Source organism: Hyaena hyaena, unplaced genomic scaffold (assembly GCF_003009895.1).
Source record: "Hyaena hyaena isolate Hyena2069 unplaced genomic scaffold, ASM300989v1 scaffold_469, whole genome shotgun sequence".
Lineage (NCBI taxonomy): Eukaryota > Metazoa > Chordata > Mammalia > Carnivora > Hyaenidae > Hyaena > Hyaena hyaena.
Genome location: NW_024081103.1, coordinates 274,030 through 298,497, shown reverse-complemented (window position 1 = coordinate 298,497; position 24,468 = coordinate 274,030). Strand labels below are relative to the sequence as shown.

The 24,468-nt window shown below is 37.2% G+C and overlaps 1 non-coding gene across 1 annotated transcript; it reads left to right on the top strand.

The window, feature by feature from the left end:
• The first annotated feature begins 1,678 nt into the window (after positions 1-1,678).
• On the top strand, positions 1,679-1,785 carry LOC120246482. The gene has a single exon (XR_005532069.1). It is a non-coding gene; the product is annotated as a U6 spliceosomal RNA (small nuclear RNA).
• The last annotated feature ends 22,683 nt before the right edge of the window (positions 1,786-24,468 follow it).

The following is a 24,468-nucleotide window of genomic DNA, read 5'->3' as shown; positions in this document are numbered from 1 at the left end:
TCCCCTGCTTGTGTTTTTTCTCTCTCTGTCTCTCAAAAAAATGATTAAAAACATTAAAATTTTTTTAAAAATTGGATTATTCATTTGCTATTGAGTTAGTTGAATTCCTTATATATTTTGAATATTAACTCCTTATTAGATGTATGGTTTGCAAGTATTTTCTTTCATTTCATAGGCTGCCTTTTCACTGTTGATTGTTTCCTTTGCTGTGAAGAAACTTTTTAGTTTGATGCAATCTCATTTGTCTAATTTTGCTTTTGTGGCTTGCACTTTTAGGGTCATATAAAAAAAATCATTGCCCAGGCCAATCTCAAGAAGCTTTTTCCTTATGTTGTCTTTTAGTAGTTTTACTCTTTCAGGTCTTACATTTAAGTCTTTAATCCATTTCAATTTGATTGTTGTATATGCTTTGAGGTAAGGGTACAGTTTTATGCTTCTTTATGTGGGTATTTAGATTTCCCAACACCATTTATTGAAGAGACTATCCTTTCCTCGTTGTGTGTTTTCGGCACTCTTGTTAAAGATCAAGGATTTATCTCTGGGCAATGATTTATTTTTGGGCTTTCTATTCTGTTCTGTTGGCTTATGCTATGGTCTGAATGTTTGTGTTCCCCCCCCACCCCACATTCTCCCAATTTATATGTTGAAACAGTAACTCCAAAGATAATATTGGGAGGTAGCTGTTTTGGAAGGCGCTAAAGTCATGATGGTGGAGACCTCCTGAAGGAATTAGCCTGTTTTATAAAACAGGCTCCAGACAGATTTCTATCTTGTCAACCATGTGGGGAAACAGTGAGAAGGCACTGGCTATGAACAAGGAAGAGGGCCTTCTCCAAAATATGACCACGCTAATGCCTTGATCTTGGACTTCCCAACCTCCAAAACTGTGGGTAATACATTTCTATTGTTTCTAAGCTACCCAGTCTGTGGTATTCGGTTATACTAGCCTGAATGAACTAAGATGGTTCTATGTCTTTTTATGCCAGTACCATACTGTTTGGATTGCTGTAGCTTTGTAATATTTTGAAATCAGGAAGTGTGATGCCTCCAATTTTGTTCTTGCTCAAGATTGCTGTTTGGAGTCATTTGAATTTAGGATTTAAAAAAATTCTGTAAAGAATTCCATCAGAAAAAAAATGACATTGGGTTTTGATAGGGATTGCATTTAATCTGTAGATCACTTTGGGTAGTATGGACATCTTAACAATATTAATTCTTCCAATTCAAGCACATGGGAAGTCTTTCCATTTATCTGTGTCTTCTTTAATTTTCTTTGCCAATATTTAATAATTTTTGGTGTATACATTTTCTTACTTTTTGTAATATATTTATACTTTGAAAGTAGCTTAATGAACAAGGCTAATACTCCTGTAACTATGAACCAGTTCAAGAAATAGAACTTCAGGGGTGCCTGGGTGGCTGAGTTGTTTAAGCATCCAACTTTGGCTCAGGTCATGATCTCGTATGGTTGGTAAGCCTGATCTCTGAGCCCTGCATCTGGCTGTGTATTGACAGCTCAGAGCCTGGAGTCTGCTTCAGATTCTGTCTCCCTCTCTCTCTGCGCCTTTCCTGCTCGTGCTCTGTTTCTCTCTCTCTCTCTCTCTCTCTCTCAAACATTAAAAACATTCTTTTCTAAGAAATAAAACTTCACCAGGCACCTCAGAAACAAGGCTGACATATGCTTGCTTCGGCAGCACATATACTAAAATTGGAACAATACAGAGAAGTTTAACATGGCTCCTGCAAAAGGATGGCATGCAAATTCATCAAGTGTTCATTAAAAAAAAGAAGAAAGAAAGGAAGAAAGGAAGAAAGAAAGAAAAGAAGGAAACAAGTTGACATATTCATTAGGTCCAGTAGGCAAAGTGTCCAGACCCGTAATTGTATTAGGGGGTCAAGAAAATATTTTAATTTCTTTTAAAATATATTTTTAATTAATTAATTAATTAATTAATTTTTACAAATAGTTTATTGTCAAGTTGCTTTCCATATAACACCCAGTGCTCATCCCCACAAGTGCCCTCCTCCATGCCCATCTCCCCCCTCACCCCATCAGTCCTCAGTTTGTTCTCAGCATTCAAGAGTCTCTCATGGTTTGCCTCTCTCCCCCTCCCCCACCATTTCCCCCCTTCTTCTCCCCCATGGACCTCAGTTAAGTTCCTCCTAATCCTCCTATACGTGCAAACATATGATATTTGTCCTTCTCTGCCTGAGTTATTTCGCTCAGCATAACACCCTCAAGGTCCATCCATGTTGCTACACATGGCCAGATTTCATTCTTTCTCATTGCCATGTAGTATTCCATCGTATAGATAAACCACATCTTCTTGATCCATTCGTCCGTTGATGGACACTGAGGCTCTTTCCATGTTTTGGCTATTGTTGAGAGTGCTGCTATGAACATTGGGGTACATGTGCTCTTATGCACCAGCACTCCTATATCCGTTGGGTAAATTTCTAGCAGTGCTAGTGCTGGGTCATAGGGGAGTTCTACTGTTAATTTTTTGAGGAACCTCCACACTGTTTCCCAGAGGGGCTGTACCAGTTTACATTCCCACCAACAGTGTAGGAGGGTGCCCGTTTCTCCACATCCTCGCCAGCCTCTAGAGTTCTCCGATTTGCTCATTTTAGCCACTCTGACTGGCGTGAGGTGGTATCTCAGTGTGGTTTTGATTTGTATTTCCCTGATGAGGAGGGATGCTGAGCATCGTTTCATGTGTCTGTTGGCCATCTGGATGTCCTCTTTGGAGAAGTGTCTGTTCATATCTTCTGCCCATTTCTTCACTGGATTATTTGTTTTTCGGGTGTGGCGTTTGGTGAGTTTCTTACAGATTTTGGATATTAACCCTTTATCTGATATGCCATTTGCAACTATCTTTTCCCATTCCATCGGTTGCTTATTAGTTTTATGGATTGTTTCCTTTGCCGTGCAGAAACTTTTAATCTTGATGAGGTCCCAATAGTTCATTTTTGCTCTTGATTTCCTTGCTTTTGGGGATGTGTCAAGTAAGAAGTTGCTGCGGTGGAGGTCAAGGAGGTTGTTTTCTGCTTTCTCCTCTAGGGTGTTGATGGTTTCTTGTCTCACGTTCAGGTCTTTTATCCATTTTGAGTTTGTTTTTGTGTATGGTGTGAGAAAATGATCTAGTTTCATTCTTCTGCATGTTGCTGTCCAGTTTTCCCAACAACATCTGTTAAAGAGGCTGTCTTTTTTCCATTGGATCTTCTTTCCTGCTTTGTCAAAGATCAGTTGTCTGTATACTTTTGGGTCCAATTCCGAGTTCTCAATTCTATTCCATTGGTCTATGTGTCTGTTTTTGTGCCAATACCATACTGTCTTGATGATGACAGCTTTGTAGTAGAGGCTAAAGTCTGGGATGGTGATACCTCCCGTTTTGGTTTTATTCTTTAGTATTACTTTGGCTATTTGGGGTCTTTTGTGGTTCCATACAAATTTTAGGATAGTTTGTTCCAGTTTTGAGAAGTATGCTGGTGCAATTTTATTATTTTTTTTTAAATATTTATTTTATTTTTGAGAGAGAGCGAGCAGGGAAGGAGCAAAGAGAGAGAGAGGAGGCAGAGAGTCTGAAGCAAACTCTGAGCTGTCATTGCAAAACATGATGTGGAACTCATGACCACAAGATCATGACCTGAGGCAAATTGGATGCTCAACTGATTGAGACACCCAGGTACTCCATCTTTTAAAATATTTTGATTTATTTTAGGGGCTCATGAAAATGCTTTAATTTTTTTAAGAAAAAAGGAAATATTTTGATATACAATATTAATATATGAATATATTCACCTTTATACCAACATAGTCATAAATCATAACTTCTAAAAGTTTTTATAGAGGGAGTAAACCAAGAAGGCAAAAGTACCTCAGGCCCACTAACATCATACTGTGGTCCTGCTCACAAGCATCTTAACCACGACTATCTCTTTACCCTCCAGAGTAATCACTATCCTAATTTTTATTGTAATCACTCATTGCACGTCTTTATAGATTTTTCACCCCAGTGTGCATTCCTAAATATACTGGTTTTATCTTGCATATAAAATCTTGTTATGAATTTAATTCCTTTACTTTAGTGGATATTCTTCCATCTCTTCTTTTACCTTAAAATTAACCTGTTGAAAAACTGAGTCCTGTGATCTGTAGTTTTCTACTTTCTGGTTCTTGCTGATTGTATACTCAAGAGGCAGTTCAGTTTTCCTCTGTCCTCTGTATTTTCTGTAAATGGTCAACTGGATCCAGAGGTTTGATCATATTCAAATTTAATCCCTGTGGCAATATTATATAGGTGGTGTGGTGTTCCTTCAGGAAGCACCTCCTGTCAGGTTGCCTTTCCTTTTGTAATGTTAGAAACTGGTAGTGCTCAGTTCTACCAAGTCCTCTGTTAATGTTTCTCTGGTTATTTTGGTTTTCTGAAGCTCATTATCCATAAATTCCTCAGGAAGGACTCATGGGCATACTGTTCTCTTAGTTCCTGATGTTAACATTTTATTTGTGTCCTTTATACTTAAAAATCCATTTGTTTAGATATAAAATTCTTAGTCCACATTCCTGAAATGTTGTGATGGTTAATTGTATGTGTTAACTTGGCTGGACCATGACTCCCAGATATATTGTCAAATATTATTCTGGATGTTTCTGTGAGAGTATTTTTGGATTAGATTAGCATTTAGATAAGTGGACTTCGAGTAAAGCACATTCTCTCCATAATGTAGATGGGCCTCATCCAATCAGTTGAAGACCCGAATAAGACAAAAAAACTGACTTCTTCCAAGCAAGAGGGAATTCTTCAGCACTTGGATTGCAGTGTTGGCTCTTCTCTAGTCTCTAGGCTGCTGGTCTACCCTGCAGAGTTTGGAGTTGCCAGCCTCCATAGTTGCATGGACCAATTCCTTAAAATAAGCTCTCTTTCTCTCTATGCACATCTACAGAATTCTGACAAATACAAGTATGTTAAATATGTTACTTCAATTTATTTTTGGAATGGAGTTTGATGTTGAAATGTCTGATGAAAATCTTATTTTCTCTCCCTTGCAAGTCATTTTCTCCTTTTTTTTTTTTTTTTTTTTAGCTCTCCGAAGGAATTTCTTTTCTTTAAGTTTAAGGCTCAAATTGTACATGTTTTGCTAGATTTATACCTACGCATTTAATTTTTTGGAGTTATTGTAAATGGTATTCATTTTAAATTTTGTTTTCTAATTATAAATTGCTAATATATAAAAATATGACTAATTTTAATTTGTTGACCTTGTATGCTATAATCTTACAAAACTTTTTAGTTGTAGAGGGTATTTTTGGGGGCATATTCCTTGGTATATTCTACACAGACAATCATGGTGTTTGTGAATAGAGGCAGTTTTATTTCTTCTTTTTAAGTTTCTATGACCTTTATTTATTTTTCCTTTTTTCCACTAGCTAGAACTTCTATAATGTTGAATAGGAGTGATGAGATTGGATATCCTTGCCTTACTCCCAATCTTAAGAGAAAGTATTCAGTCTTTTAACATTAAGTATGATGTAACAGTAGCTTTTGTTGTTGTTGTTTTGTTTTGGTAGATGCCCATTTTCAGGTTGAGGATATTTTTTTCTGTATCCTAGTTTGCCCAATTTTTATCATAAATGGATGTTGAGATTTTGGCAAATGCTTTGCTGCATTGATATGATCATACAGTTTTCTTTATATTGTTAATATGGTGAATAACAATGATTGATTTTCAAATATTGAGCCATCTATGCATTCCTTTGATAGACTAAATGGTTTTGGTGTATGATATTTTTTAATTGCAACGTTAAATTTATTAATTTTTAAATATTTTTATGTCTCTGTTCATGAGAGATCTTGTTCCATGGATTTTTTTGTGTACTCTGTCTAATTTTGGTATCAAGTGTTTTAATTTACTTTTATTTTATTAAAAAATACAGCATAATAATCATGTCAGTTACTCATTTAAAAAATCTACAATAGATTTCCATGGTATAGTACAATAAGTCTATAATACCTTTGATAGCATTCTACCTTACATTACATTTTATAATGTATATGTCTTACTTTGTAAACTCTCCTCTTCCTATCTCTTGCTGTATCCTTTCTCCTACTGCAATTTCCAACCATGTGGTATCACTGACACCCAGCTTGCAGTTCTCCAAACATGCCATGTTGTCATAGTCTTAGTTTTTTCATTAACCATTTTCCTAATACCAGGAATATCCTTTTCCAAATTTATATATCTAACAATTTCTATTTTTCTTCTGGGCTGAGTGAATATCACCTTTTTATGAAGAATTTCTTAAAACTCCAAATATTGTTGACTACTTCTCCCTCATGCCTCTACTCTACTCTATATCAATGCCTATTAGCATTTGTTTATTTACAGCTCCCTCCCTCCTGGCCTCCAGTGGTTAGTGAGTACTTTGAGGGCAGGGATTACTCTTTAATTTCCTAGTACTTAACAAAGCCTGGTGCATAAGCGGTGCCCACTATTTATTTGCTGATTGGATGAAAGAATAAATGCCTTATAACTCCCAGTGTCCTCTAAGCTCACTGAGATCATGTATTATGCTTTTATATTCTTTGCTTACTGAGAAACTTTGTAAATAATATACATTTTTTGGTTGTTGCTAACAATTTTAATCTTTAGTGATTCCAATTTACATTATGGTCTCTAACTTCAACATTTTCAATATATAATTTTTCAATATATATATTTCAATATATACTTATGAATGTAAGTTTAAGAGAGTAAATCTAGTTTATGATGATTTCAGAACTCTGGTTTCTAGACTAAGATCCTTAAACTCTAATGGATTCAAATGTAATTATGGTTATCAGTGAATTATTTTATCTATTTTTTAAAAAAGTACTAGAACTATATATTAAATCCACAAAGTTGTCCAGATTAATTGAAATATTAGATTCTCTGCTTTTGACCATAATTTTGTTGTATAGTAAATCAGAAACTCAGGATAATAGCTATGATCACTGACTAAATAAATCATATTTAGTAATTACAACTTGGAACACAAAATTTTTTCAAAACATGGTATGCATGAGAGGGCTATGTAAGAGGTTATTAGCAATGGAAAAATATTTTTATGAATAAATTTTTGTTACATTTTCTATTCTTAGGATCATTTTTTCTTATTTGTTTTGAAAGTTTAGTATTGGGAAATGTTTCAATAATTGGGGATTATGCTGGGTTCCCAGTGAATCATTTGAGATTATATGCTTAAATTGCCCAGGATAGACCAAGTTTACCAGTTAAGTTTCTCGAAAATATACAAACTTTTCCTGTAACTTTATGGTGAGTTGGTATGTTTTCTGTGAATTGCTTTGACTTTCTGGTGAGCTCTAATGTATGACTTTCATCCTTCAGTAGCTCAAATTACAAGGATGAGTCAGTGGTATTTCCCCCCAAGAAACCTCTACCTTGTCTCTGAAAAAGACCAAAGGGATGGATATTCTGGTCGTTTCTCAGAAGCTCATTTAAATTAGTACTCTAGTTTTGTTTTAGGCTGATATGAAAAAATTTGTGTGTGCAGTTTTAGGTAACCCTAAATTAGCAAATAAATTGAATAATGATCATTTTGATCCATGTAAGTGGAGAATGCAGATTATAAGTAAACAGAAAATTTGAAAATATGGCTTTAAAAATGTAATGACTTTTATGCAAAAGACCAAGCAATCTTTGCCCCATAAAGCCAATTTCCTTCCCAGAGCATTTCATTGACTAGGCCTGTCATATAAGGTCATCATGAATGGTGCATCCTAGAAGTTGAACATTGTACAACCTGCAAAATTGTATGTGAGAACCCTGCTCTACTTTTTTTGGACCTCTAGTCTCCTGAAGACTTCTTGCCCATTTTCTAGATTATTTTCTTTGTGAAAACTTAGGCAACTGTTTATTATAATCTCAATAAGTAAAATTATACTTTATATGAACATGGTTAGCATATATAGAGGAAGGACTCCTTTTCTTTAGGAAATATTCTCTCCCATCTGCCTCCAAGATTACAGCCATTGCTGCCACCTATTAGCACAATGTAATTCTACCTCCTGACTCAGTTAATTAGTCTAGGAGATGGAATCTGGCCCAAATCGACCAATAAGAGCACTCTCTTTGAGTGGCTGACAATTCTAGTGGCCTTGTTTTCTGCTATATTGACCAATAAAAGCAGAAAAAGTGAGTCTAGAGAGTTGGCAGGTGATAAAGACAGAAAATGTAAATCAATCACAGATTAGATGGGGCACATAGGAGGCTTGGTCAGTTAACTGCCCCACATTTGGTTTTGGCTCAGGTTATGATCTTGTGGTCATAAGATTGAGTCGTCCTGTGCCAGACTCTGCACTGAGCATGGAGCATGGAGCCTTTTTAATTTCTCTCTCTCTCTCTCTCTCTCTCTCTCTTCCCTGTCTCCCTCTCTCTGCTCCTCTCTTGCTTATGTGCTTGTGCACATTTTCCTTCTCTTTCAAATAAAAAACATGTTTAAAAAAAGTGTCTTTAAAAAAAATTACAGATTATAGAGATGGAGAGAGGCAATGGAGAGTGTTCAGAATCTCTGGTTGCAGGTGCTTCTTTATAATTTTTAAAAAATGTTTATTTATTTTTGAGAGAGAGAGAGAGAGCAAGTGAAGGAGGGGCAAAGAGAGAAGAGGACAGAGGATCTGAAGTGGGCTCTGCACTGACAGCAGAGAGCCTGATGTGGTGCTTGAACTCACAAACTTTGGGGTCATGACCTGAGCTGAAGTCAAGAGCTCGATACTTAACTGACTGAGCCACCCAGGTGCCCCTGTGCTTCTTGATGCTTGGTGCATTTCTCTTTTTGAAGTTTTGTGGGACATCTCAGAAACAGTATAATAAACCACCATTTCTACTTATTTGAGAGGAGTTCTGCAGTACTGTGTTTCTATTCAGGCATGAGGGGTTACCTCCAAGGCCTCATGCTTTAGAAGGCTTCCCTGCATCTATGTCTCCCTCAATGGGGCAAAGAATCTGCTGAGTTAATGGGATATGCTCATGAAAAGCCATGCGTTGTCTTCTGGATGATGCACTGGGTACGTGAGATCCAGGGATTTCTGCCCCCAAAAGTCCCAAACCTACCGCCAGGACCTCCGTTGGCTTCTTCCTGGTCCATTTCTTTGTAGGCAGATCCCACAGCTAGTGTACCTTCCCTAGTTCCCAGGGGTAGCTACAGCATAGCTCTTTATGGTGGGATGTGAACTGAGTTTGGACTTGCAGTTTTGGGCATTTCACTTGTGTGTGTGCAACAAACTCCTTTTCAAGCATGAGGCAGGAATAAAGGACTCATGCCACTAGCCTTGCCCAGGGGCTGGGGCCTATTATTTTTATGTACTGAACTCCTAAAAGTCTGGGAACCTCGTCTTCCAGGACCTTATGAAGGTAAGTTTATTAGTATAGAAGGATAGGACACATTTTATATAGCAATTAGTTAGCTTGATCAGACATTTTAAATATTTAGACACCTTTGTATGTGGGCTTTCATTTCTACTCTGATTCCAGGCTCTGCAATGGTTAGAGCTGGGCCTCACCAAACAAGCCAATATAATGAAAATACAGTCTTATAGTAGTTAAATTAGGGTTAATGATATATAGCACAGAAGAATTTCTAATAAGATTCTTCTGATAGCACAGACTACTGAAAAGATCACTGATTTAGAACTCATATTGATATCTATTGCTACATAACAAACTACCCTAAATTGGCAGCCTAAAATAATAAACATTTATTATTTCAAACTCTCCATGAATCAAGAATCTAGGAGTGGCTTAACTTAATAGTTCTAGTTGAGAGTTTTTTTTTTTTTTTTTTAAATGAGATTACAGTCAAGACATTCACGGCAATTTAGCTGCAGTTATGTTGGGCTCAACTGGAGTTGAAAGATCCACTTCCAAGCTTATTCATGTGTTGTTTATTGGCCTTGGTTCCTTGCCACATGGACCTCTCCATAGGTTGTTTGGGTGACCTCAGCAGATGACAACTGGCTTCCTCCAGAGTGAATGATGAGAGAGAGAAAGAGACAGAGGCAGAGACAGAGATAGAGACATGTTATTTTATAACCTAATCTCAGGAGAGATATACCATCATATCTGCTATATTATAAGGGAAATGCAGACCAACTCTGGTACAGTGTGGGAGAGGACCACACAAGAGTATGAATGTCAGAGATGGGGGTCCTTGGGGATCATCCTGGGGGCCAGCTACTCCAGAACTCCTTACTCCATCTCTCTGGCACACTAACTTTCTTTTGGTTTTTGAACCTGGCCAATTCTGTCTCACCTTTGTAATCATGAGCTCTCCATGGTGGGTTTTTCCCGTTGATCTTCCTTGACTGAGCCTTTGATCAGCTTAAGTGCTATCATTCAAGAAAGGACTTCACTGGTCACTCAATATTTAATAATTATCTAGTCATTCTCTGTTCTATCACTTTGTTTTAATTCTAGGTGTTTGACGCATACATATGAATGAAGGAATCTTAGTAATTATATGAACTTGGGGAAAAGATACACTCTCTAAACCCCAGTTGCTTGATCTGTGTTTAATGATTTCTACCCCCACCTACTATACAGGCTTTTGTGAGAACCAAATAAACTAGAATTTTCTATAACAGCTGATTAGATTATTATTGTTGGTTAACTCCCTCACCTCCCTCTCCCCCTGTAACAGAAGGATCTCCCAGGAATGTATTTTCTCATTTTACCTTTCAGGTTCCCTTTATCTACCTGCATTGTAGGACTGCGTTGTTCATCTTTTCCTTTATACATTCACTAGCCTCATTTACTGCCCTGTAAATGTCTCAGAGGACTTATTTTGAATTAAAGTTATGATTTCACATGTGAAAAGTATTCAGTTGGGAGCAAGTTTAGTAAGGTTTATTCAAATGTAAAATGACATTGTGCTTTTGGATCTTAACTAATCGTAGCATCCCATTGAACATGGGAGGTAGTATGTACCTTTTAGAAGCCAGTTATGCACAAAAGGACAAATACCCAAGAATCAAAGCAAACTTTTAATAATGCCCAATTGGAGTTCTGGTCATGTTTGAGCCATTCAGAGTCTAATCAGTAAAACCCCCTTGAGTCAATAATTGCCTTCTCCTCAAATCATTGCAGGTATCTATTATGCTGCACATTATCCACATAGAAATGAACATATGGTTATTGAACACATAACAAAACAGACTCTGCTGAGAATGTTTCCTTTAGGATGCCCTAAAGCATTCTTGAGCAGAATATTATGTAGGCTGCTTACCATCCCTTCTGTTCCTGGGGTTATAGGAGGGAAGTTCCCAGTCCTTTGTATTAATGACAGTAGATGAGCACACTGTAAGAAGTTGGAAAACTCAGAATGCCTTTATTTATTTAGAGAAAACCATAATTATCTTCCATGATGAAAGCAGAGCAATAGATGGAGTTTCTTAAAAGTTGGGAAAATATTTTTTCTCTCTTGTGTAGCATATCAGAGAACTTGAATATTAGGGGGAAGCTTTCTCCAGAGTGGATCAACCCCTGATCTGCAGTTTGTTGCTGTCTTTATGTAACAACAAAAAAAGACATTTGATATGTTAAAAAAAAAGGAGTGGGGAAGAATTTGAAAAAGACCAGTAGAACAAAACCTGTATCAACTTGAACCTGGCTAATTTCTGCTCTGAATGAACTGGATTTTACACTCAACTTTAGGAGAAACAAACAAATCAAATGCATATTTAAGAAGTCACCTTATTAGAATCAATAATTTAGGTGATTATAACATATTATATTTTAACAGCTGTGTTCGAAGTGACAAGATTTTCAGGTTAATCAGAATGCCCATTTTTTACACGTTCAGTAAAATTGGGGTATAAATATAACAAATAATCTGATTTACATGCACAATTTATAAACACATTCACGAATGCACATATATATCTGTGTGTATGTATAAGATGATATTAAGGGCACCTGGGTGGCTCAACCGCTTAAGCATCCAACTTTGGCTTAGGTCATGATCTCGCGGTTCGTGGGTTCGAGCCCCGCGTCGGGCTCTGTGCTGACTGCCAGCTCAGAGCCTGGAGCCTGCTTCAGATTCTGTATCTCCCTCTCTTTCTGACCCTCCCTTGTTCGTGCTGTCTCTCTCTCTCTCTCAGAAATAAATAAAACATCAAAAAAATTTTTAAAAATGATATTAAAATAAGAGTTTCAACAAAGACTCTGAGTTGATAGATACCAGATATTGAAGGGACTGGTGAAACAAATAAACCAATTAAATGGAGACTATTAAAGAACTTCATTAAAGAATAATAAAGAATAAATGATGAGACCTATAATCCTACTGGACTTACAAAATAGGCTGAAAATCAGATGGATAATTCTTTAATCCTTTATACCTTGAGGACATAAAAAATCCAGGGGAGTAGAAATTGAAAGTAGATTTATGAAGAGAGTATTTGGGGAGAACTCTTGATGTGCTAAGTTCCTCCTCCTTCCCCTAGAATAGGGTGAGCGGGGTACCCGCCCCTCACCTTGAACTTGGTGAGAGAGGTTTCAGTGGGGCCACCTGGAAAGTATGATACGTGTACCCTGCAATCGGGGTGCATGGTAGGCTGGTGTCTGACCTCCACCCAAGAAATGAAAATAGGCTATAACTGGGAGTTGATCCAAGGGAAGGTGGCTCCTTTGGCTGCTCTCAGTCCCGGAGCTGGTGGGTAGCAGATCCAGATGTGTTTCTGGTGAACCAAAGGTGGGCCATGTGTGAGAGGGACAGAGAAACATACACATAGATCAAGCCTTGGTGTGGTTTATTCTTAGACTCTGCCCAAGAGCGAGGAACCGTCAGACGGGCAGAGAGAAGCTGCAGGTACAGCTATGAAGGAAATCATGACCGTCAGGAAGAGAGATGGATTTACTGACATAGGGAGCTGCAGATGAAACAGTCGCAGCAGTAGAGGTGGGAGGGGGACCACCTCCAGATTTCTGGAGGCCTGAGAAACCCAAAGTCGGCTTATGACAATAAACAAGAGATATTCTCCCTTCTCCTGATGCAATTGGCTTGAGGGATCAGAACGTGCAGTTTAGGAGTGTGAATAGGAATGCCAGGTGGGAGTCAGTTACACTCTCACCCCCATGTACAGTTGTCCTATCTGGTTCAGGTCTGAGCGGCATCCACATACCTGCAGGAGAGAAGCTTGAATTTAAGGTTGAGAAGGAGATTTTGATTATTACCGTGCTTAAACATAAATACAGATCTGAGCCTTTTTTGTAAGGACTAAAAGTGACTATAGGAGTGGCTGTTACCTAAGAGAGACTAGAAAATTCATAGGGCCCGAGTTCTCATTTAGCGGTAGAGGAAGACACACTGGCTGCATTCATGTGTAAAAATGTAGAAGAGCAGCAGGGAAGATACGCATGTAGCTGTTCATGGGGTTACCTCTTTTTTTTTTCTTTTTTTTAAATATTTTTATTTATTTCTAGGAGAGAGAGAGAGAGTGTGTGTGTGAGCAGGGGAGGGTCAGAGAGAGAGGGAGACACAGACTCTGAAGCAGGCTCGAACCCACGAACCGCGAGATCATGACCTAAGCGAAAGTCGGACGCTCAACCAACTAAGCCACCCAGGCGCCCCCATGGGGTTACCACTTGAAGGTAGAATTGGAGATGCAGGGAATGGAGGTAACTTCACATTTTACTATGGGTGTTTCCCTCCTAAAATGGCAAAGTTTGAATTAATTTTATGTTTTTATCTTTGCATTTTCAAAATCAAACATATTTTTTTACATTTTTTAAATGTTTACTTATTTTTGAGGGAGACAGAGAGAGTGCAAGCAAGGGAGAGGCAGAGAGAGAGGGAGACAGAGAATCTGAAGCAGGCTCCAGGCTGTGAGCTGTCAACACAGAGCCCGATGTGGGACTTGAACCCATGAACTAGGAGATCATGACCTGAGCTGAAGTCGGATGCTTAACTGACTGAGCCACCCAGGCGTCCCTAAAATTGAACACATTTTAAGTTCTTATGCATTCTATTTATTCAAATCAACAAGCATTGTACACACATAGTGTAAATACGTGGGTGTGATTTCAGAACTAAAGGCGTCATATTCCTGGTATGCATAATGACTATTGAAAGACTCATTTGTTAAAAAAAAAAAATTGGTGTGACCAGTGCTGATTGTTTCCAAAACAGCCACTTGTATCAGTGACCTCTGTCCAGGCATTCCTCCTCCTTAGCTGTTGGCATCTCTAGTTTGTACCAGAAGGAAACACTGCGTCTGGTTTCACTATGAAATTCATGGAGCTCTCTGCTTGAAATAATATAAAAGACCTTTATTATTCAACCTGTGCATTCATCTATGCACCCACCTCTCCTTAGGGAAATGCTTGAAAATGGAATTTTCGTGGCCTTCTTTCCCATTTGACTTTTCTTCCTTCTACCCTCCCTTTTCTCCATCCCTGTCCCGGTATCTATTAGTGATCTCTTTCAATAACACTGTTCTGGCTGCATTGAAAGTGCTTTTTAATGTAGGAGATGTACTTCAGGCATAACACCGGGTCACTTTCTGAGTAACATTTTATGGGATTGATTAAACTTTAGCACCATAACTGTTGACTTTACAGGCCAGAAAAGAGACTCAGAGTGTTATGCTCTGGACAATTTGTGCCTCGCAATTTTGAAAAATCAAACAGAGATAAGGGTTTAATGTGTCTGAAAAAAGAGGCTGTCATCTATTTTTAAGTCTTCTATATTAAAAAGACCCCAACATTTAAAATGAAATAATAGCTTCTACACTAATGAAGTTAAGTTACAGTAAATAACTGTACATAAAAGAAGGTTGACTTTTTAACTGTAGGGATGGCATTAAAGATTTAAGTTGGCCTCTTCATTGCTCCAAACTGAACTGTTTAATTTTACCTCTTTTGCTGCCGGAAAATGAAGGTACATTTGCTCTTGGTGGAATTTTCAAGGTTGTGAGATGAGACATAGTAATCTTTTTATTAGAGAAACATATTTTTTTGGGTTAAAATGCGGTGGAATCAGGGACTACAAGCAAACACAATTTTTTTCCATCTGTTTGGGGCTTGGAAATTCAAATCGTTGACTTTATCTGCACACCAAGGTGTATTGCCAGTGGCTCAGTGAGGCGGTTCCTAGTGAGCAGAAACATACTCTGGAAACAAACAAACCTAAATAGGAAGAAAAAGAATTCTTATTAATTCACTGGGTTGGCTTTGTACTGTGTCAGCTTAGCTATGTCTCCCAGAATTTGTTTCCGTCTATGGCTCTGGATTAGGGTTGACCAGCAGGAAGATACGGGTGAGAGCTGTGGGCCAAGCAGCCATTGCACTTGGAAAGTCACCTACATTGCTACTCATCTGCTGGACAGGGCTGGATAGATAGCTGATCTGTTGTCTCTCTTCCTCAGTGCGGGGCAGCTGCTGGGCCCAGAGCTCCTCCAGCTCTGACTTTATGAGCAACTTCGGCTTCTCTGAATCCTAGGCCAGGCACACGTGCGCCTCAGAGGTGGATGGCACCAACTTTTTCTGCCAGTCACCTTCGTTGTTGGGGTTTCATACGATGATTGTGAGGTCCAGGTTCCAGCTTGTCCTTGTTTTCCCCAAAGTTTGCATCTAGCTTCCCTTCCCGACTGCCTACTGACCTACAGTGACTTCGGACTCCCCACCAGATACAGAGCTTACAGCCTTCCAGAAGCCACTTTGTCTTGATAGAATTCATGTTGTTCATCTTGAATCATGGTTTGTCTGAAAAAAATATTTCCGTCTCAATTAATGTAATTTTTCAGCTCTTATTTCTTTTTCAATTTCACCTTCCCCACTAGACTTTAAGAGAATATAGCATAAAAAACCTGGTGAATAATTTTTTTTCTAATATATACTATCTGATTAAACTTTGCAATAAGAGTAGAGCAATCTGAACTTGGTATATTAAATGATTTGCAAATTGCAATGTGCTGCACTTTTCAGTTACATGCCTACGTAAAATAAATCAACTTTTGTCTTATCAGCATTGGAGAATTTTTCATGTGTGATCATTGTGTTTTAAAGTTGGCAATATTCACACTGTCTTTTTAAATAAAGGTGATATTACTAACTTTTCTTCAGGAAGGCTTATGCCTGAGTTGTTGGGATACTTTTTCTGTTTTTGTTTTTGCTTAAAGTATAGTTCCCAGCATGGAAGGAAACATTTACTAAGTGGTAGCTATTAGTATTACAATGATATAACTTAAAAATTCTAAAATTTGTTTCAATTGATCACACACACACACACACACACCCTCCCTTAATATTATTTTTTTGTTTGGGAGTGTGACTTACCTGGCATAGATAGTGAGATTGCTATTGAGATAATTTTTGTAGCAAGAACTGCTTTCATTTATATGAAGGAATGAGGGATGTGTATATGTTTGTGCACATGCACACACACAAACACTCATATGTTACTTTAACTTGTAGATTCAGTCATTGTACAATTTACTTTGTATCTCTGTGTCTCTCAAGTGCAAGTTTAAATTCTAACCTTGGCAAGGGATTTTCAACTTGTCCTTTCAAGAAGTCCTACCATTAGCTAGCAAGCTGCTAATACTTTTGTTTGTTTAGCAAACTTTATGTACTCTTGTGGATATATACAAATACATATATGTATATGTATGCGTATACATATACAGACACATACGTGCATGCAGTTGCATAATGTGAATAAAAAATGTAGTATATATGGTCTGCAGTCCACAGATCAGTATCAACCAGAATATCTTATAGACTTATCCCATCCCGTGATTTTTCTATGAAGCTTACTATGGTTTCCATAAGAGTGACACAGATCTAGTGGTGACAAGCCATCTCCTTTCTGTCCTTGTTTGTCATTCTATATACTCAAGGACTCAATGGCCACATCCTTTATTCTTCCTTTCCATTTCTTTACATTCTAGACCCCCATCTCTTTCAGCATTTCTATCAAGCTGCTACTGCTTTAGGTAAGTGAAAAATTAGTTGTCTCTTCCCAAATGGCTGGAGACCCCTGGTATAAGTTCATACAGATGTAAATATCTATGCAGATTTTCTGAAGCAAACCCTTCTTACTCCACTGCACTTGCAAATTTCCCATATACTGTTATGATAATACTAGGTGATTTATTTTACATAAGGATGCATCTGAAGGGTGCAGCACATTGTGATTTGCAAACCATTTAACTTGCTAAGATCAGATTGTTCTGCTTTATCTGCAAAGTTCACCCACAAGGAATTTAATATAAAGGCTTTTATTCTTGTTGTTTCATGTATTGTACTTTCCTGAGATCTGATGGATGAGTTTGAAATGGGTGCATGGGGGAGGAGAGAAGGAAATTAGCCACTCTGCATCTTCTATGGAAAAGCAACTCCTAACCCTCCATTTGCCACAAGACTGTTCAGAGTATTCAAGGACTCATAGGAGAATGACAGCACAGTCTTGTAGGGATACATTATTACTCAGATGTAAGGTGAATGGGCATAGGCCCAGCAAACATGAATCAGAATATTATTTCTCTAGCTCATATTATTACCTTGAAACTCATACAAAGAGTCAGTGACTGAGTGCCAGCGCCCTTGCTAAGAGTAAAGAAGTGATTCCATTTGTTCCCCTCTTGACTGCAGATGCTCATTGCATGGTGGAATTATACCAGGGACTCATGCGACCAAGACTGGTGCCCTGCTGAGTTTCTAACTTGTGTGATTTGGGGCATATTACTTGACTTTTTGGATCCCTCATGTGTAAAACGAGTAGGGGAATCAACATGACTTCTAATGTCCTCCTAGCTCTTAAATTTTATGACTGTCTTATGTGTCAGCTCCCTTTATTTTCCTTCCTTCCTGAACTATGATTTCCCTTCCCTTATATCCTTTCATGATAGACTTTTAATTATTTATTTTAACATGTGCATTCTTTATTCTGGTGGACGACTCATTTTCTTTCCCTTTATACATTTAATTAAATATTTACTGAGCTCCTACAATGTGCCAAGGTCTGAGATATAAATACTGAAGAAGACAGTGATGGAGGAATCTCATCAAAGAAGAAATAATGAAGACAAAAAAGATTAAGATATTTTATTTGGTAGTGTGATGTTCTAGGAATGAGGAAGTATATGGTATCATGGGATCAAATAGTTGAAGGGACAAGGGAGTTTGCTTTTGGAGATTAGGAAAGAGGTCTTGAGATGTGGCATTTAAGTGCAGGCTTAAAAGTTTAGGAGATAATTAAACAAATGGAAGATATTTAGGAGGTCAATAGACAAGGCTTGGTGGTTGAAGATATAGGGGGTGGTAAGAAAGAAAGAAAAAATAATACTCAAGTTGCTGACTGGCCATGGCTAGTAGTAAGTTTGGGAAAAGAGAAAAAGGAAAGGCAGTGAGTAGGTTGAGAGTCTTTCTCAGAGGCTGATTCAATTAGAAAGCTGTTTAATGATAACAATATTTCATATTTGAGTGATGCTTTTCAGAGGAGGACACTTCCATGTACATTTTCTCATTTAAGCCTCTTAACAACCTAGAAGGTTAACATTATTATTCCTAAGATGTTAAGAAAAGTTTTCAAAATTTGGAAGTAGGTGAAAAGATGGCCACATGTCCTTTCCATGTCTCAGTGTCTAACAGAATTACTTGATTCTCCTGGGGTTGGTATCTTTGGCTTACTGTCTACTATTTTACTGTTGATTAGGATATTTTGTAAACCTTGAAGGGTAGATATTAACTGGTAAAAAACAAATAGAGATGCAAATCATTCTTTTTTTAAAAATGTTTTATTTATTTTTGAGTGAGAGATAGAGACAGCATGAACTGGGGAGGATCAGAGAGAGAGAGAAACAGATTCCCAAGACAGGCTGAGCTGTCAGCACAGAGCCAGACACAGGGATCGAACCCATGAACTGTGAGATCATGACCTGAGCTGAAGTTGGACGCTCAACTGACTGAGCCACCCAGGCGCCCCGAGATGCAAATCATTCTTAGCTGGAAGAATAAGAATTTGTCTGATGTAAAAGTGAACTCCAAAGGTTTTATTGTTCTCTGAGACAGTAACTAGTTGTGTATCTTACTCCATTTTGGCATGTACTTTAGCAATTTTATTCCAGTGAACTTTACTTCTGTCTCTTCTATCATTTTTTAAAAAAAGTTTATTTATTTTGAGAAAGAGAGAAAGGGAGAGCATGCACACACATGGCACAAGCAGGGGAAGGGCAGAGAAGGAGAGAGACAGAATCCCGAACATGTTCCGTGCTGCCAGCACAGAGACCAAGGCAGGGTGTTGAGCAGAGCTCCATGCGGGGCTCGACTTCACAAAGTGTGAGATCATGACCCGAGCCCAGATCAAGAGTCTGAAGCTCAACTGACTGAACCCAGGCACCCCTCTTCTATCATTTTTTGAAATAACTTCAGTATCCTGCTCGTTTCTTCATTAGTGAGTCTTTGACATGTATTCATTATATATTCATATGAGAGCAATATTTATAGTTTTTTAAAAATGTTCCTTTGAAAGAGATGAAACAAAAAATGTCTTGAGTGATTAAGTGATTTGCTCAAACTCATTGATCAGGAACTTGAACTTAGACTTTATGGTTCTAAATCTGGTATATTTTATGATATATATGATACCAAAGGGGAATTCTCTTTGCTATGTTTTTGTTTTAATTAAGAATAGGCATACTTATAGAAAAGGAGCAAGCATGTCAATTTCTGTTTTTTTTTTTAACTTTTAAAAAATTTATATATTGTTTAATTTACATCCAAGTTAGAGTGTAGTGCAACAATGATTTCAGGAGTAGATTTCTTAATGCCCCTTACCCATTTAGACCATCCCACCACCTCATACAACCCATCCAGCAACCCTCTGTTTGTTCTCTATGTTTAAGAGTCTTTTATGTTTCGTCCCCCTGCCTGTTTTTATATTAGTTTTGCTTCCCTTCCCTTATGTTCATCTGTTTGCATCTTAAATTCCTCATATAAGTGAACTCATATAATATTTGTCTTTCTCTCACTAATTTTGCTTAGCATAATACCCTCCAGTTCCATCCACGTAGTTGCAAATGGCACAATTTCATTCTTTCTGGTTGCTGAGTACTATTCCATTGTATATATATCCCACATCTGTTGACAGACATTTGGGCTCTTTCCATACTTTTGCTATTGTCAGTAGTGCTGCTGTAAACACTGGGGTGCATGTGCCCATTCGAAACAGCATACCTGTATCCTCTGGATAAATACCTAGTAAGGCAATTGCTGAGTCATAGGGTAGTTCTATTTTTAATGTTTTGAGGAATCTCCATACGGTTTTCCAGAGTGGCTGTATTAGTTTGCATTCCCATCAAGTTCTGTTTATCCACTCATTTAATCTTTATACAACCCAGAGGATTATAATTTCTTACTCACATACAAGGGAACTCACAGCAGAGGGGTTATACTACTTACTTATTAGAGTGCAAGAACTAAAACTTGAAATCTTGTCTAGATTAAAATCCATTCTCTTAAGAGGAGTGCTAGTATCTCCTTGCTTGGATATCACACTTTTTTAAAAGATTCTTTTTAATGTTTACTTCTTTTTGAGAGAGAGACACAGAGTGTGAGTGGAGGAGGCACAGAAAGAGAGGGTGACAGAATCCCAAGCAGGCTCCAGGCTCTGAGCTGTCTGCATAGAGACCGATGTGGGGCTTGAACCCACAAACTGTGAGATCATGACCTGAACCAAAGTCAGATGCTTAACCAACTGAGCCACACAGGCGCCCCAGATATCATGCTGTCAATTACAACCTAGAATGGAACCTGGACTCCTGGTTCAAGATGGCAGAGAGCACACACTCATTTATTCTCCTTCCTTCTGTAGCTTCCATTAAAACAGGAGAATAAAAAGGGTCTAAACTCTACAATAACAGAGAGAATAGGGAATGCAGTGAAGAACAGAATGGAGTAGGGTTTTTTTAATCATAAAAATTTTAATCATGTTCTTATGTCCTAGTTAATATTGTAGCCACATGCCTTTATTCCTTTCATAAAAATATCACAAATATAATGTAAGCTTTTCTATAATTAAGTCAAAGTGTTGACTCACACTGAGTTTTAGTCAACTCTAATTCTTATGTCTTTTGTTTATTCATTTTAATTTTTAATTGTGATAAAAAACATGCAAACATTAAATTTACCATCTAAACCATTGTTTAGCTCAGTTCAGTTATGTTAAGTATATTCACACTGTTGTACAACAGGTCTCTAGAATTTTTCATCTTGCTGCTCTAACTCTTATATCCACTGAACACCACCTCCCCATTTCCTTCTCCCCCCATCCCTTGTGACCACTATTCTACTTGCAGTTTTTACAAGTTTGACTACATTAGATATCTCATATGAGGGAAATTGTACAGTGTTTATCTTTTTGTGACTGGTTTATTTTATTTAGCAGAATGTCCCCAAGATGCATTAATCCTTATATTTTGTGCTTAGAATTTTTCTTTTTTTATGTTTATTTATTTATTTAGAGAGAGTGCATGCGTGTGAGCGGAGGAGGGACAGAGAGGGAGAGACAGAATCCTAAGCAGACTCCACGCTATTAGCGCAAGGGCTCGGACTCAACAAATGGTGAGATCATGACCTGAGCTGAAATGAAGAGTGGGACACTTAATTGACTGAGCCACCCAGGTACCTCTAGAATGTTTCAGTTAGATCAGAATTTTCCTATTTAAAAAAAAATAATTAATATTTATTTATTTTTGAGATGGGGAGGGGCAGAAGGGGGGGACAGAGGATCCAAAGTTGGCCCTGTGAGCCTGATGTGGGGCTTGAACTCATGAACTGTGAGATCATGACCTGAGCTGATGTCAGATGCTCAACCAACTGAGCCACCCCGGCCTTTTATTCATTTACACATATGACTTTCATTAGAACAATATTTTCTTCCTGATTTCAGAAAACAATTTAGGTTCTTTGTAGAACATTTGAAGATTAGGGTAAGTATAAAGAAGAATAAAAATATTGACTCATAATTCTACCACTCAGGCAACAACCGTTGTCACCATGGTATATATTTCTTTTCCGTCTTTGTCTAAAAATGTTTTTGAACATAGTGGGATCCTAGTGTATATAGAAATGTATATTCTTTTCCCTTCTAACATTGTGGTATACTCTATTAGTTTGCTAGCGCTGCCATAATAAAATATCAGACTGGAGGGCTTAAACAATAGAAATTTATTTTCTCACAGCTCTGGAGGCTGGAAGTCCCAGATCAACCAGCAGAGTCGGTCCCTCCTGAGGCCTCTCTCCTTGGCTCTTTAAGACTGCCCTCTTACCACCTCTTGACATGGTCATCCCCCTGTGCACCAGGACACATTCCTGGTGTCCCTTTTGTGTGTGTCTTAATTTCTCTTTAAAGAAAGACAGTAGCCAGATTGGATTAGGGCCCAATCCAATGGCCTCATTTTAATTTAATTACCTTTTTATATGCCCGGCTCCAAATACAATTATACTCTGACGTATTGGGGGTGACAGCTTCAGCATACAAATTTTGGAAGAGACATAATTCATCTGTAACACATATTTACCTATGTATTAAGAATCTCACTGTAATTACTATTCTATTGTGTGGCTGATATACTTTTATTAAATATTTATTATGTTAAATTATTAGACTTTAATACTTTCAGACTTTAAAAAGTTAGTCCCTTTGATTTGGATTATTTTCTTAGGATTTCATCCTAAAGTAGAATTACAGGATCAAAGAGCAAAAACATAGCCCAGACTCCTCAGTCATATTACCAACTTTCTTTGAAGAAATGCTGAACCAATTTAAACTTTCGCCTTTGAAACTACCCATTTCACTATGCTTTCATAAATATTCGACTTTCTTATTTTAAAATAATTACTAAATTATCAGGAAGAAGTGATATAGCATTTTAATTTTATTTTTTGATGATTAGTAAAGCTTGTTTTCAAATATTTGTTATTTGATTTTTTAATTTTTTCTTACACATTCTCCATTAGTATTATTTGCTCATTTACTGTGATCTTAATTTTTTCAATTAATTTGTTGGCGAAATTTTTATTTTTCAAGGACTTTGACATATTGTCTGTAATAGTTTCCGCAAATATTTCTCTGTTTTTTGTTTGCTTTTTAATTTTTCTTTTTTTCTTTTTTGCCATTTAGGTCCTTTCTAGTTTATATTGGAAAAACATAAAACATGTTTTATGTTATTTTCAATTTCAACTATTTTTTTAATGCTTTCTTCTATTTCTTTTATTCTTAGAAAGTCTTTCTTCATAAAGAAATTAGAAAAATACCTACATTTCTCTAATTTCTTATGACTTGGACTATGGAACCTTCCCAGAAATTCCTTTGGGGCACAATATGAATTGCTCTAGACTTACTCTTTGAAACAATAGACTCCCAGGAGCATCATATTTTTAAAAGGCTGTTTTTTGCTCCTGAATAATGAAGTCCTGATTAATGATTAATTATTCACATATCATAGCTTACTGTTTTCAATTGATCTAACGATTCTCAAGTCAGTACCATGAAGTTTATTTATTATAGCTTTACAATTTGTTTTAATATTTGATGGGACTGCTACTCCTTCATGGTGTCTATTTTTAAAATGGAATTTTTCTTCCTTCACTCTTCCAAATGAATTTAGATATTTTTAAGTTAAAAAATCTGATTAAGATTTTATTTTATTATTTTTTTTTAAATATTTTTATTTATTTCTAGGAGAGAGAGAGAGAGAGAGACAGCGTGAGCAGGGGAGGGTCAGAGAGAGAGGGAGACACAGACTCTGAAACAGGCTCCAGGCTCTGAGCTGGCAGCCAGCACAGAGCCCGACGTGGGGCTCGAACCCACAAACCGCAAGATCATGACCTAAGCGAAAGTCGGACGCTTAACCGACTAAGCCACCCAGGCGCCCCTGATTAAGATTTTAATTAGAATTTTATTAATATTCAGGAACGTCATATCTTTTTACCTGCCCAACCATTAAAAAAAGAGACAAACTGTTGGTCAAATTTTACTAGATTTTTCCTGCCCTTTCTTTTTATTTTTTCCCCCTATTTTATTTTTAATTTTATATCTTTTATAATTATGCAGAAATTTAAAAACATATTTTCAGAATGATTTTTCTAGACACCTAGAAAAACATTCAATTTCTGTAACTTCATGTTGTATTACCACTTTTATTAATTTTTACAACTGATTCTAATAGTTTGACTCTTGGATTTTCTGGAGGTATCTAATCATATAGTAGGGATGACAACCTTCTATCTGTCTTTTGTACCTTTCTATTCATTGATAATGCATCATTTAATTGGCTAGAACTAAGTCTAGAACTTTTTTGTTGAATATTCAATGATAATTGTGTTACTCCTGCATTTCATGGGACTTCTTTTATTAGATCGCTGTTTAGTTTAAGGATGGATTGTGGGCTGCAGTGGATTGGATGTGGA